The following is a 14771-nucleotide window of genomic DNA, read 5'->3' on the forward strand; positions in this document are numbered from 1 at the left end:
TATTAAATGCATAACTTGTTTTTCTGCTATACCAGTCATTTTACATAAGTGTGTGATTTGGCTTCCATTTATAATGCATAACTGCAGCATGCTTCAACAGTGCCACAGGGAATACTTGTTATGGATTGAATATTTGGTTAAAATCCTTGGAAAAATTCCAAAAGCATTTCCATACCCCTGGCAGATTTGGATAAGCATTTCTTTTCAGTTTACTCTTCTCCTTGGCAAATGGAGAGAAAAGAACTGCCCTCCCAACACAGGACAGACAATACATTCCCATTTCCTTTCTTCCTACTCCAATTTTTTATAAATTGATGGTATTTGTATTTGAAAGTAATTTAAACTTATACCACTCCCTGGGAAAAAGATGTCTTAGAATCTGCTTGTAAAATGTTGAGTTACTAATGTGCACTATATTTATATATAATTATTTTAATAATAAGTAATTATTGTATTTAAAACCAATGATGAAGTATTGATTCCTTAGTACAGTTTTTAAGTAAAATTCCATTGCACACCAATCCTGAGGAGCAGGAAGGGATAGAGAGGAAGTGTTGTAAGAGCAGATAAGTAAGAAGAAATTTTCCCAAAACGTAGAGAAGTAAGTCCTTATATGCTTGACCAAGTGTAGATTCTGGCAAAGGGAACAAGAAATGGGACTCAATGCTGCAAGAATGGGGGTAAAACTTTTAAACATGTTCCAGGACTGTTCATTTTCTAACTGCTTTGCTATGTCTTGCATACACAATTTGAAAGGCTTTGCAGGAACAATCTGTTAGCAGAGGGAACACATCTGATTTTTCAATTAATAAAAAGCATATAGAGAAGAGAACCAAGATGGTGTCAAAGGTAAATGCCCGTACTTGCTGCCTCCCACAACCACATCAAAATTACAACTAAAATGCAGAACAACTATCATCTGGAACTGTTGGAAAGCTGGCTGAATGGAAGTACTACAACTAGAGGAGTAAAGAAGAAAGCACACTGAGGCTGGTAGGAGGTGTGGAGACACGGAACATGCTGGTCCAGCACCCGGGTGTGCTGCTGTTTGAATAGGGAAGGAGATCGCCTCTGTGGAGGCAGCCCAGAGGAGCAAGGGGTCCCAGCCCCGCACCAGACCACTAGCCCAGGGTTCCAGGGCTGGGGAAAGAAGTCCTTATGGGCAGTAAGCACTATGGACTGTAAAAACCAGTGAGGATTGGGGCTGAGTGAAACACAGGCTGCTGGAGACCCATCTGCTCCTCTTTAAAGGCCCACACCATGAACTGAATTTACAAGCTCCCACTTCCTCTGAGCTCCAGTACCAGGTGAGGCTCTGGGAGATCTAGACCCATACAGGGAGAAACTGAACTGTCTGGCATTGGGGCAGGAACTTAAAGGCAGCTTTCCTTCAGATGGAGGTGTATAGGTAAACGCCTGTACTTGCTGCCTCCCACGACCACATCAAAATTACAACTAAAATACAGAGCAACTATCATCCAGAACTGTCAGTAGGCTGGCTGAATGGAAGTACTACAACTAGAGAAGTAAAGAAGAAAACACACTGAGATTGGTAGGAGGTGCGGAGGTGCAGAATGGTCTGGGACCTCCCTGGTGCAGGGCTGACTGGCAGCCATTTCTATTTGCTCTGCCTTGGTGATTCCCTGAGACCCTGCCCCACTCAATTTACAACCCCACCCAAGCTGTGCCAGCAGCTTTTACACATGAATAGTCTGTCCTTTATCAGGCTAAGAATCTGTCAAACAAGCTGCAGCTGGGTCAGGGAGCCCCAAACCTATCAACAAAAGGCCTAAACCTCTCACCAGCACTAGCCTGCCTTGCTTCATAGCAGGGCCTCATCTGGGCATTTCCAAAGAGGAGGAATCTGCAGATCTCTTTGTAGCTCCTGCTGGGTAGCCCCAGGTGGTGGCTGACTTTGCACCTCCCTGGAGATCCAAGAGCCAGGGTACCCAGTGGTCAGTGGGAGACCATACCAGATTACAACTCTTCACATCCATAAGCAACACAATCAAGGGGCAGACTCATTGAGCATCAAAGTCCCGCTGAAGCAAGTTTTGCTCTAAAGGGTGTCTCCTGCACAGCAGGTCTCCATTGTAGTCATAGCTAGTCCTCACAGCCAGTTGGCCTGGAGGACAATTCCTCCCAGTGACACTAATAGCAATCAAGGCTCAACTACAACAAAACTGTGCGCACAGCCCACAAAGGGGTGCACCAATAGTGTCCACTTCAGGTGACTTGGGAGGCTGAGCCACTGGGCCCCTACTATACAAGGCCACTCTATCAACTCAAGGAGGCTTAGCAGCTACCCAATACATAGAAACAACCACAGGGAAGCAGCCAAAATGCAGAGACAAAGAAACATGCCACAAATGAAAGAAATGGAAGAAAGCAAACTACTGGATGTAGAGTTCAAAACCACAGTTATAAGGTTACTCAGGAATCTTCTAGAAACTTCTGAGGAACTTAGTGAGACTTTCAAGGATCTTAGTGAGAATTCCAAAAAAATAAATAAAAAATAATGGAAAAGGACCTGTCAGAAATTAAGCATATACTGACTGAAATAAAGAATAATATACAGGGATTCAACAGTAGACTAGAGGATCCTGAGAATCAAATAAATGGTTTGAAATATGAGGAAGCAAAAAACACCCAACCAAAGGAGCAAAAATAAAAAAGAATCCAAAAATATGATGATAGTGTAAGGAGTCTCTGGGACAACTTCAAGTGTACCAACATCCGAATTATGGGGATGCCAGAAGAAGAGAGAGCAAGATATTGAAAACCTGTTGGAAGAAATAATGCCAGAAAACTTCCCCCACCTGGTGAAAGAAATAGACTTACAAGTCCAGGAAGCACAGAGAACCCCAAACAAGAGAAATCCAAAGAGGACCACACCAAAACACATCATAATTAAAATGCCAAAGGCAAAATAAAAAGAGAGAATCGTAAAAGCAGCAAGAGAAAAGCAATTAGTTACCTATAAGGGAATGCCTATATAATTGTCAACTGATTTATCAACAGAAACTATGCAGGCTAGAAGGCAGTGGCAAGAAATATTCAAAGTGATGAATAGCAAGAACCTACAACCAAGATTATTCTACCCAGGAAAGCTATCATTTAGAATAGGAGGTCAGATAAAGAGCTTTGCAGACAAGAAAAAGCTAAAGGAGTTTATCACCACCAAACCAGTATTATATGAAATGCTGAAGGGTATTTATTAAGAAGAGAAAGAAGAAGAAAGAGGTAAAGATAAAAAATATGAACAACAAAGTGACAACAAATAGATATTTATCAACAATTGAATCTAAAAATCAAATGAATAAAAAATCTGATGAACAGAATAAACTGGTGAATGAAATAGAATCAGGAGTATGGACATAGAACAGAGTGATGATTCTCAGAGGGAAAGGGGTTTGGGGGTGTGGGAAGAGATTAGAAAAAGATATTATATGCATGTATGCATTACTTATGGACACAGACAATAGGGTGGCAAGGGCCTGGGGTAGGATGGGAACTGGGTGGAGGGGAGCTATTGGGGTGAAAAAATAGGGACATCAGTAATAATCTCAACAATAAAGATTAATTTTTTTAAAAAGCATATAGAGACTGAGAAATGATGCAGAATATTCTTTTCTTTTCACATTGTCACAAGAGGCACCTAGGTATAATGGACATATAGAAACCATTTCTTTCTCTGCCATCCCTTCTTTCACTCCATTGCTCCCCAACATATATTGCTTACTTCCTTCTGCATCTTTTCCAATGGTATGTGCTGTCTTCATCAGGATTTTAGAGCCTTGGTTCCCTCCTAATAGGAAGCTTCAAAGTCAAGGTCTTGAAGAAAAACCCTTGGTTAGGTTTCGGTGTAGCTGATATCAACTATGTCCTCATGTCTTTAGGAGGAATAAGCCTAAGTCTTTCAAAATAATCATGGTGCAGCATCAAAACACCTCCTCACCATCAGAATAGAGGAAGTGAAGGAATAAGAAGAGGAAAAAAGCCTTTTCTGTTACTCTCCCTCTAATGATCTATGAGTTTTCAAAACAGATAGCTATTTATTTTTCCTCAGTGAGTGGGTTTGTGTTTCAGGGTTTGAAGGTAAGACATCTCTAAGTACTACATACCTAGGAGATGTCTTTCTTGGACATACTTGGCAGATCATAGATCAGTTATGCAGAGGAAAGAAAAAATTAAAACTGAAGTAAAAGAGGAGCACCATGGACCCCTATAATTGAATAAAATGGGGCACAGTGGTCTGAGGCTGAAATGTTTTCATCATGGGCTACATTTATTGATGTTTTTTCACCTTCTTTCTCTTGGTTTTGGCTTTCCTCTTCAGCTTCAGATATCACAAGATGGTTGTCAACACTTTCAGAGTAAAACCATTGTCCTATAACAAAAAGACATAGATTTGCATTCTGCTTTATATAATGGTTAGGAAATAGCTAGACAAAAAGAGCAGGTTTAATTGACAAAAGATGGGAGTGATGACATAATTATTTTCTGAAAGCATGGTTGAGTCCCCTGGCTATTTCTTAGCAGGAATAAGACTAAATATCATGTGTTTATTTTCAGAATGGAGCATCTACAGGTAAATAAACCTTTCTGATGCCAAAATTGGCTATGTTTCTTAGTTTAGATTAAATGAAGTTACCTTAGAACACTCCCACCATGGACAGAACAAAATATGACTAGAAGGCAAAATATCTCTTCCAACCACAATTTATTTAATTCCCACATATATTTATTAAGGCCCTACTATAAGCCAAAGATATACAATAGAAATATATTCCTTAACATTATGTATCCTATGGATATTTGATGATACGGTCCTTTGGTTTACTTAAACATTTTTTGTTTTTGAATCTTTCTGAAGTTCATGTGAGAACTAATGATACCTGCTACTCCACAGGTGAAGTCAGTGCCACATATGTGGGAAAAAAGGCTCATCTTCCATCAGAAACAGCTGCCAACAGTAGTCAGCATCTGAGCATGAGGACAAACCCTGAAAAGTGAAAGCAGAAAAGTGAGGTTCATCAAACACAGAGGTCCTCAGGCGGGTCATGGACATCAGTGCTGGGGATTTGAGTCTGAATCTATAGTTCTAGGTCGCTACCAGAAAATCAAAGCCACATGTGTGGGAGTTAATTTGGGTAGAGTTGATATTTAATTTAGGATTTTGTTTAATTATCTTAAAAGTTTATTAATAAGCATTTTAAGTAATATATTCTATTAATGGAAAAGTTTTGCTGAGGTTGATAATTTCAGATTTTCTGAAATGTTCTCTGTCACAAAAAAATGAACTGTTGATGAAAGATTACTTACTGAATACCATGCCTGGCTTATTGAACCTAAAAATATTTTTTTAAAAATATTATGAAATATTGGATTGTGGCCAAAATGTGTACATGACCTTGAGTGAGGAAGATAATATTTATAACCTTCATCAGTGGTTTAAGGTAAGAAATTTATTTTTTTAAAAATTAAATCTTTATTGTTCAGATTATTACAGTTGTTCCTCTTTTTTCCCCCCATAGCTCCCCTCCACCTGGTTCCCACCCCACCCTCTGCCCTTATCCCCACTACCCACTGTTCTCATCCATAGGTGTACAATTTTTGTCCAGTCTCTTCCCACACCCCCCACACCCCTTTCCCCCCCGAGAATAGTCAGTCCACTCCCTTTCTATGCCCCTGATTCTATTATATTCACCAGTTTATTCTGTTCATCAGATTATTTATTCACTTGTTGATAGATGTGTATTTGTTGTTCATAATTTGTATCTTTACCTTTTCTTCTTCCTCTTCTTAAAGGATACCTTTCAGCATTTCATATAATACTGGTTTGGTGGTGATGAACTCCTTTCGCTTTTCCTTATCTGTGAAGCTCTTTATCTGACCTTCAATTCTGAATGATAGCTTTGCTGGATAAAGTAATCTTGGTTGTAGGTTCTTGGCATTCATCACTTTGAATATTTCTTGCCACTCCCTTCTGGCCTGCAAAGTTTCTGTTGAGAAATCAGCTGACAGTCATATGGGTACTCCCTTGTAGGTAACTGACTGTCTTTCTCTTGCTGTTTTTAGGATTCTCTCTTTGTCTTTTGCTCTTGGCATTTTAATTATGATGTGTCTTGGTGTGGTCCTCTTTGGATTCCTTTTTTTTAAAAAAAATATATTTTATTGATTTTTTACAGAGAGGAAGGGAGAGAGATAGAGAGTTAGAAACATCGATGAGAGAGAAACATCGATCAGCCGCCTCCTGCACATCTCCCACTGGGGATGTGCCCGCAACCCAGGTACATGCCCTTGACCGGAATCGAACCTGGGACCCTTCAGTCCACAGGCCGACGCTCTATCCACTGAGCCAAACCGGTTTTGGCTGGATTCCTTTTGTTTGGGGTTCTCTGCACTTCCTGGACTAGTAAGTCTATTTTGTTCACTAGGTATGGGAAGTTTTCTGTCATTATTTCTTCAAATAGGTTTTCAATATCTTGCTCTCTCTCTTATTCTGGCACCCCCATAATTCGGATTTTGGTACGCTTGAAGTTGTCCCAGAGGCTCCTTACACTATTTTCATATTTTTGTATTCTTTTTTCTTTTTGTTTTTCCAGTTGGGTGATTTTTGCTTCTTCGTATTTCAAATCTTTGACTTGATTCTTGCAATCCTCTAGTCTGCTGTTGGAACTCTGCATAATATCCTTTATTTCAGTCAGTGTATGCTTAATTGCTAGTTGGTCCTTTTTCATAACCTCGAGGGTCTCACTAGATTTCTTGAGGGTCTCACTAAATTTATCGGAAGTTTCTAGAAAATTCTTGAAAAACCTTAAAAGTGTGGTTTTGAACTCTATATCCAGTAGTTTGCTCTCGTCCGTTTCTGTCATTTGTGACTTGTTTCTTTGTCTCCGCATTTTTTATGCTTCTTTGTGTTGATAGAGTGGCTTTCTGTGTTAGGTGTCCTATAGGGCCCAGTGGCTCAGCCTCCCCAATTACCTGAGGTGGACACTCTTGGTGCACCCCTTTGTGGGCTTTGTGCACAGTCTTGTTGTAGTTAAGCCTTGATTGTTGTAGGTATCACTGGGAGGAATTGACCTCCAGGCCAATTGGCTGTGAGAATCAGCTGTGTCTATGGTGGGAGAACTTCTGTGCTGAAGACACCCTTCTGGGGCAAGACTTGCTTCAGTGGGGCTTTGGTGCTCACTGAGTCTGCCCCCTGAGTGTGCCCCTTATGGATCTGAGGAGTTGTAATCTGGATGGTCCCACTCTGACCACTGGGTACACTGGCTCCTGGATCTCTAAGTAGGTGCTAATTTAGCCTCTACCTGAGGCTCCCCATCAGGAGCTATGGAGAGATTCTTCTTCTTTGTTTGGGGTTTGGAGGTGCCCAGATGAGGCCCAACTGTGAAGCAATGCAAGCTGCTGTGGGGCCTTGGACCTTCTTTTGGAAGTTCTGGGTCTCTGATTCAGCTGCAATTTGTTAGGTAATTTTCAGGTTGCAAAGGGCCAGGCCTTTCATCTGCAAAAGCCTCTGTGCACAGCTTGGGTGGGGCGGGGTCTCAGGGGATCAACAGGATGGAGCAAACAGCTATGGCTGCTCCCCAGTCCTACCCTAAGAGGCCCCACATCTCAGTGTCCCAGTAATTGCTGCAAGCACTTCTGAGAGAAAGCTGCCCTTGAGTTCTGCCTGATGCCAGACAGTCCAGTTTCTCCCCGTATGAGCCTGGGTCCCCAGAGAAGCACCTGGAACTGGAGTTCAGAGCAGTCAGGAGCTTGAGACTCCCTCCCGATTGAAAAAGACAACCACGTCCTCAGCTGCCAGCCCTTTCCACATGCGCCTCGTACCTCTGCACTTCTGCACCTCCTCTGAGTCTCAGTGTGCTTTTCTCTTTCCTTCTAGTTGTAGAATTTCCACTCAGCCAGCCTTCCTGTGGTTCTGGATGATGTCCGTTTTGTCTTTTAGTTGTATTTTTGAAGTGGTTGTGTAAGGCAGCAATTTCCGGTGTTTACCTATGCCGCCATCTTGGTTTCTCTTCAGAAATTTCTTTACTGAACCCATTTATTGGTTTTTGAGCTCTGTATCAGACATTATAGTTTTTATCCTCAAAAACTTCATATTTTCCCAGGAATGATTGATTCTGTTCATTTATTACTATGTGCCTAAGACAGGTCAGACACACACTCTGTTCTAGGGAAAAACATGATGAAAACAATTGATTTGTTTCCTACCCCCATGTAGCTTAGATCCATTGTTGAAAGATGGGAAAAATATTTAATCAAATAATCTTACAATGTAATTGCAAGTAGGATAAATGGTATCAAGAAAGGGTTTTGGTTCTGAAGAGAGCATATTGGAGAGATTTGGTCTAGTTGATGAGGCTGGGAAGTGTTTCTAGGAACATAATAATTAGCTGATATCTGAAGGATGCTTAAGATTTAATTAGAAAAGATGGGAAAGAGACTAGCCATAGAGGTCAGTACTGAGGCCCTGTAATAGGAGGAAACGTAGCTCCTTCCTGGAGTTGAGAGAGCTATGTGACCAGAGTACAGATGTTATTGAAATAAGGGGCTGAGAGAGGGGTGTCAGACTACTTGGCTTGGAGGGCATAGTAAGGTTTTAGACATTGCCCTAAGAGTTCTGGGAAGATACTGAAGTGTTTAAAGCAGAGTGTGGGGTGTTTGAATTATAATTTCATTATGATTGTTCTGGTGGCTGTATATGGAGAATAAATTGGAAAGGGACATAAGCAGAACTTTCAGACAGCTTTTGATGAGAAAAATGACCATTATCCAGACCAGTAGTGGTGAAGATGCATCCTATATATAGATCTATGAGATATTTAGCAGTAGGGTGGGGAATTGGAAAGTGGTAATGCAGTTACTGTCAGGAGCCAAAGGAGTTAGAGGTCTACTTACTCTGGCAGGGGTGTACTCGATGCTCAGAAACTTACATGCCTCCCTAAACAAACAGCTGCTGATAGAGAAAGTGAATTCAGCCGTAGCCGGTTTGGCTCAGTGGATAGAGCATCGGCCTGTGGACTGAAGGGTCCCAGGTTCGATTCTGGCCAAGGGCATGTACCTTTGTTGTGGGCACATCCCCGGTGGGGGTGTGCAGGAGGCAGCTGATCGATGTTTCTCTCTCATCGATATTTCTAACTCTCTGTCCCTCTCCTTTCCTCTCTGTGAAAAATCAATAAAATATATATTTTTTTAAAAAATTTAAATGATAAAGTGAATTCAATGCAACCTGCATTCCAGGGCCCTTGATTATTCCTGGCCAAATAACTAGAAAGAGACAAAATAAACAGATCTGAAAGGCAAGGGAATCATTTTATTTAATCGAGGTCCTTGCCTTGATTCAGTTCTCGCTTTAAAGAGAAAATATTCCAATTAGAGATATTGTTCTTTGAATTATTTTCATAATAGCTAATGAAAACCAAATCTGATTGCAAATGTTATACCTTTACAAGAAGACACTAAAATCCTAAACAGCCTTGAGTGCTTTTTACTTAATATTCAATTTGTCGCTAATATACTACAGGATTTAAGTGTTAGTGTTTAACCTGTTAAGAGATTGTAAGTTAACTTGAACATTTAACAATGAGCTGTTTTAAAGAGTATTACATGTGAGCAGGTATATAAGAGAGTGGATCATAATTTATAGTACTTGACTGAAAAATAGGCACCTGTTTTAATGATATGTATGTGTTAATGTGTTTAGTCAAAGCTCTATATGGAAAAAACAACAACAAACTGACCCAGCAAGGCAGAATAGTGCATTTTGCATTGTTGTTCCTCACATGATCATGATGCTGAAATTTTAAGTTAAAAGCTTAGAGACCATTTATTGCATCTTTTCACCATCCTTTTAAAAAACGTATTTACCCATTTTAACTTTACCAACTTTCACACTTTGCTATCCTTTTTTATTAAAAAAAAATCCTAAAAAGAGTTGTTTACAATGCATCTTAATTTATCTTCTCTTATTCTCTCTTACATCTACTCAGTATGTTGAGCCTGCCATATTATAAAAATTCTCCATCAAGGGCACCAATGACCTCCACATTTCAAAATCCAATTGCTCATTGTAATTCTTATCTTAGTTGATATCTCAGAAGGAATGTATAAACTAATTCTTTCCTCCTTTGTAAAGTATTTGTTCACTTGGCTTATGGTGTACATTCTTTATTGTTTCTCCTTTTCCTCGTTTTCAGTTCCTCTTCATCTCCCTGACATTTTAATGTTAGAAGTCCATTGATGTCTTTTTTCTTTCTACAATCACTCTCTTCCTGATATTGTTCAATTTCATGGCTTCCTTTGTGGAACCCTAAATAAGATATTTAGAGTGAATAGCTATACAATAATAGTTATTATTATTCTTACAACTATGCTATATTAAGCACATGCTCTATTTCAATTAATTCATATGCATTAGCATTATCTACTTCATAAATATGAAATTTATTTTACTCAGTTCAGTTATTCCCCAGCATCCATATATATCAGAATTCATTTGTTGTACTAAATAATGAGCACAGTATTTTAAGACTGAATAAAAGACATAGAAACACTCCAGAAGACCATTGAAGTAGAAGCTTACAATATAATATTTTGTTTTGGCACTTGGAAGAATGTTGAAGGAGGTTGAGGGATGTGACCACCATTTGACCCCAGAGCTGGACACAGGAAATCAGAGGTTCCTCACCCTGACCCCTATCTTTGGAATGTATGTTCCACGCACAATTCCCACAATGGGAAACTTAAAGGAAATGGCTTTGAGAGAGTAATATATTCTCGAGACCTTATGAAGTAAATATGTGACTGACTCCTGTTAAAGTTTCTATATAAACTTTTAAGATTATGGCCAGGTATGGACATCTACTCACCTTACAGCTGCCCAAGACAAGCCTCATATAAAAGTTCCCTTGTTTATTAAACCTGCCACCTACCAATCTGGAGTGCCCTGCCTCTTTCTTCAGTCTCTCCCTGCCCTCTGTGGAGGGGGACCAGTTTCCAATTTCCCTTGGGAAATTTCTAAGGTTTCAAGCCAACAAAAATTTGAATACTTTTAGAGATGATAAAGACACTTCAAATACCTTATTGATTATTCATTTACTATTATCTATAGGCAGCAAGACTCATACCTTCTCACTGCATGTTAAAACTTGTCCTATAGCTTCTCCTTGCACTGTTTGAGCTGCTGCTTGGTATCTCTGAAAGCAGATGTCGCAATGGAATTTGGGGGTCAGGATGTGTATTATAGAAACCTGTGAAAGAAAAGGAGAGGAGGTGTGCTTGAGTAGAAGAAATAGTCAAACAGACTAGACAAAACTTTGACCAAACCAACAAGGGGCTCTGGAACAAGTTCATATGTTAAAGTGATGTGCATCAGGCTCACCCATCTAAACTTTATCCTTCTCACTTAGTAACCAGTTATGGACCCTCCTAGAAAGGATGTGACCACAGATAAAAAAAAAAAAAATTAAAATTCTTTCCCTAGACAGTTTGGCTCAGTGGATAAAGCGTCAGCCTGCAGACCAAAGGGTCTGGATTTGATTCCAGTCAAGGGCACGTGCCTCAGTTGCAGGCTTCTACCTGGCCTGGGCCTTGGTCAGGGCACATGCAAGAGGCAACCAATCGTTATGTTTCTCTCACATCAATGTTTCTCTCTGTCTTTCCCTCTCTCTTCCACTCTCTCTAAAAATCAATGGAAAAATATCCTCGGTGAGGATTAAAAATAAATAAATAAAACTCATCAGATTCTTCCTTTAAGGACACATCAACCCCTATGTGTCCCTTGCACCTAGGACCTGTTCCATGCATATTGGGATAGCAGCTCCATCTCTAGCCAGGGTCCAAAGTTTTCCTAATCAGAGCCCTGTCCATGGCATAACTGACTTGCCTTGATTGAACATTTCACCTTGTTTTTTGTTGGTTACTTAACCCCTTGGTCCTTGGCTTGGTCTTTGCCTTTTTTTGCCCTGACATACAAATAATAAGAATGCCTTTGTAGGCAACCAAACAGGTTTGTGGTTTTCATACTTAGATTTTGGTTGCCTGATATCTCAGATGCTTATTTTGTTTTTTGTTCTGCCCCACCCCCTCAAATGGAGAATTAATGGCCCTTAGCCATTGCCACCGCATCCTGTTATCTTTACATCTACTAGTTCCTCCTTAAGTTACAATGTCTGATATTTACCTGTGCTTTTTTGTTACCCATTTCCCTAGTGCCCCTCCTAACTTACCACTGTAAACCATTAACTGCCACCTTGTTGAAAGAATATTTCTGACCTACCACCAGTGATGGTATCCCCACTGCCTGCCGGTTGCTTGGTCATCTAGCCCCAATACACCATCTTATGGCCTACTTTCTTGGACTCCATTTGTGAGCTGAGTTTGAGCTTGGGGTGTAAAGTGTTTATTAATGATAAACTTCTTTAAAAGAAAGAGGAGGAGGTAAAACCTCATGAAAGTAGTTGAATTGCAATGTGAGCCCCACAAAGCCCCAATCAAGTTGGTAGGGAGTTTTGGAGTGAGTAGTGCCCATTAGAGTATTGTATCAGGCTAAAATTCCTGGGACTTTATACCCTCACCTTGCTCAGTCAGTTGATATGGTCTCAAAAATGGTTTGACTTCTGAAAGCGAGGCAGACCCTGAAGGAGCTGAGAGCTGAAGGCTACCTGCTGAATATGCCATAGTTTAGCAGGTTTATTCTTGAAAAGATGTCTCTGGGCAGCACATATTCGTGTCTACCACGGAACTCTTATGTTGTGTTGGTCAATAAATATATTTGTTATAGATATAAATATATCTTTGATTTTTAATATTTTTCATTGCAATTTTTGGAAACTCTACTCATCCTTATCATTCTAATCACATACTCTCTTTCACACACCTTCTTCAATCTCTTTAACTTTTTTTTTAATCCTTGACTGAGGATATTTTTCCATTGATTTTTAGAGAGTGGAACAGAGAGGGAAAGACAGAGAGAAACATCAATGTGAGAGAAACAGATCGATTGGTTGCCTCCTGCACGAGCCCCCACCAGGGCCCAGGCCAGGAAGAGCCTGCAACCAATGTACGTGCCCTTGACTGGAATCAAACCTCAGGCCCTTCAGCTGTAGGCTGATGCTCTATCCACTGAACAAAACCAGCTAGGGCTTCAATCTCTTAAATTAATGTTCCTCCTTTATGCTTTCATAGTATTAAGATTATCTTCCTGTGCCATATTTGTAATGATATTATAGATAAAAGGAATAGTACTTGTGAAAATTTTCTATATGTGTTTTCCTTAATAGAAAAAACTGTTTTTTCTCCCTAAAATCTGAGAGAGATAAAGATAGGGCACTTAAGTTGGAACTAGTGGTGGGTGCGGTGTGTGGAAGAGGTAGATAGAGTATTTCTCCATACTAGAAGGATGTGCCTAATACTGCTGCCTCATATGCTCAGAGGGAAGATTGAATCTGGTTGGGCAAAGTATGCACATGCACAAGGCTATGATGAGAACATAGAGGGAACCCAAAATGCAACAAGAATTGAGGTGTTCTTGAGACAGGAAAGGAAGTAGAGCTTGCTAAACCCACAGCAGAGAGCAGCTAGAATCCAGAGGGCAGGAAAGAATGTCCACATCTTCAGTGTCCTGTAAGCTCCATCTCTCCACATATTCATTAGTTTCTTGTGAAACCATATTGGAAATAGAAGAAATAACAGTGATGGGAGTTAAACTTTGAATTAACTGAGTAATTAATGTATTTAAATAAGAATTTCAAACAAACTTGAAAAAACAATCTCATATTCCTATCCAGGGGTCCTCAAACTTTTTAAACAGGGGGCCAGTTCACTGTCCCTCAGACCATTGGAGGGCCGGACTATAATTTAAAAAAAAACTATGAACAAATTCCTATGCACACTGAACATATCTTATTTTGAAGTAAAAAAACAAAACAGGAACAAATACAATATTTGTATTTGCATGTGGCCCACGGGCCGTAGTTTGAGGACCCCTGTGCTATGCACTAGGGTGAAGACTTGAAGAAAGATTAGATCACACATGAAAAATAAATGTCCCCCATTTTTCAGCATACCTATGCAGTAGAGTATACATTTCAATGTTTTATTTAGCATTCCTCAGGAGATTGCAGGCTCCCCCATTCAGACACAACCCCTCCTCATTTTTTTAATCCTTAGGCCTGACAGTTATAGGTCCTCAGTTAATGTTTTCACCCTTAGAGTAGGGGCCTTGTTTTATTTTTCTATATTTCTAATAGTGACAAAAACTGAATTTTGCAATTATAGGTAATTTAGAAAATACTCCTTATGTTTAATTGTATAACTCATAGTCAGCTAGTTTCTTCTTCTGTATGTATATGGATTTATCATTTATAAAAAAAGTGTACTCCAAGCATTTTGACCAATTTTGAGATTTGATTTATCTGTCCTCCTTCATTTCTATGTATTATAAAGTGTTTGTGAAGCTACTTTCCATTTCAGCTTAAATTATCTTTTGGTTTTAATTTTAATAGATTATTTTGTTGCTGATTTTTCTTTGCTTATATACTTTAAAACTCTGACCAGTTTGGCTCAGTGGATAGAGCATCGGCATGCGGACTCAAGGGTCCTGGGTTAGATTCCGGTCACGGGCATGTACCTTGGTTGCAGGCACATCCCCAGTAGGGAGTATGCAGGAGGCAGCTGATCGATGTTTCTCTCTCATCAATGTTTCTGACTCTCTATCCTTCTCCCTTCCTCTCTGTGGAAAATCAATAAAATACATTTTAAAA

The sequence above is a fragment of the Myotis daubentonii genome, chromosome 3 (genome assembly GCF_963259705.1).
Source record: "Myotis daubentonii chromosome 3, mMyoDau2.1, whole genome shotgun sequence".
In the NCBI taxonomy this organism is placed as follows: Eukaryota; Metazoa; Chordata; class Mammalia; order Chiroptera; family Vespertilionidae; genus Myotis; species Myotis daubentonii.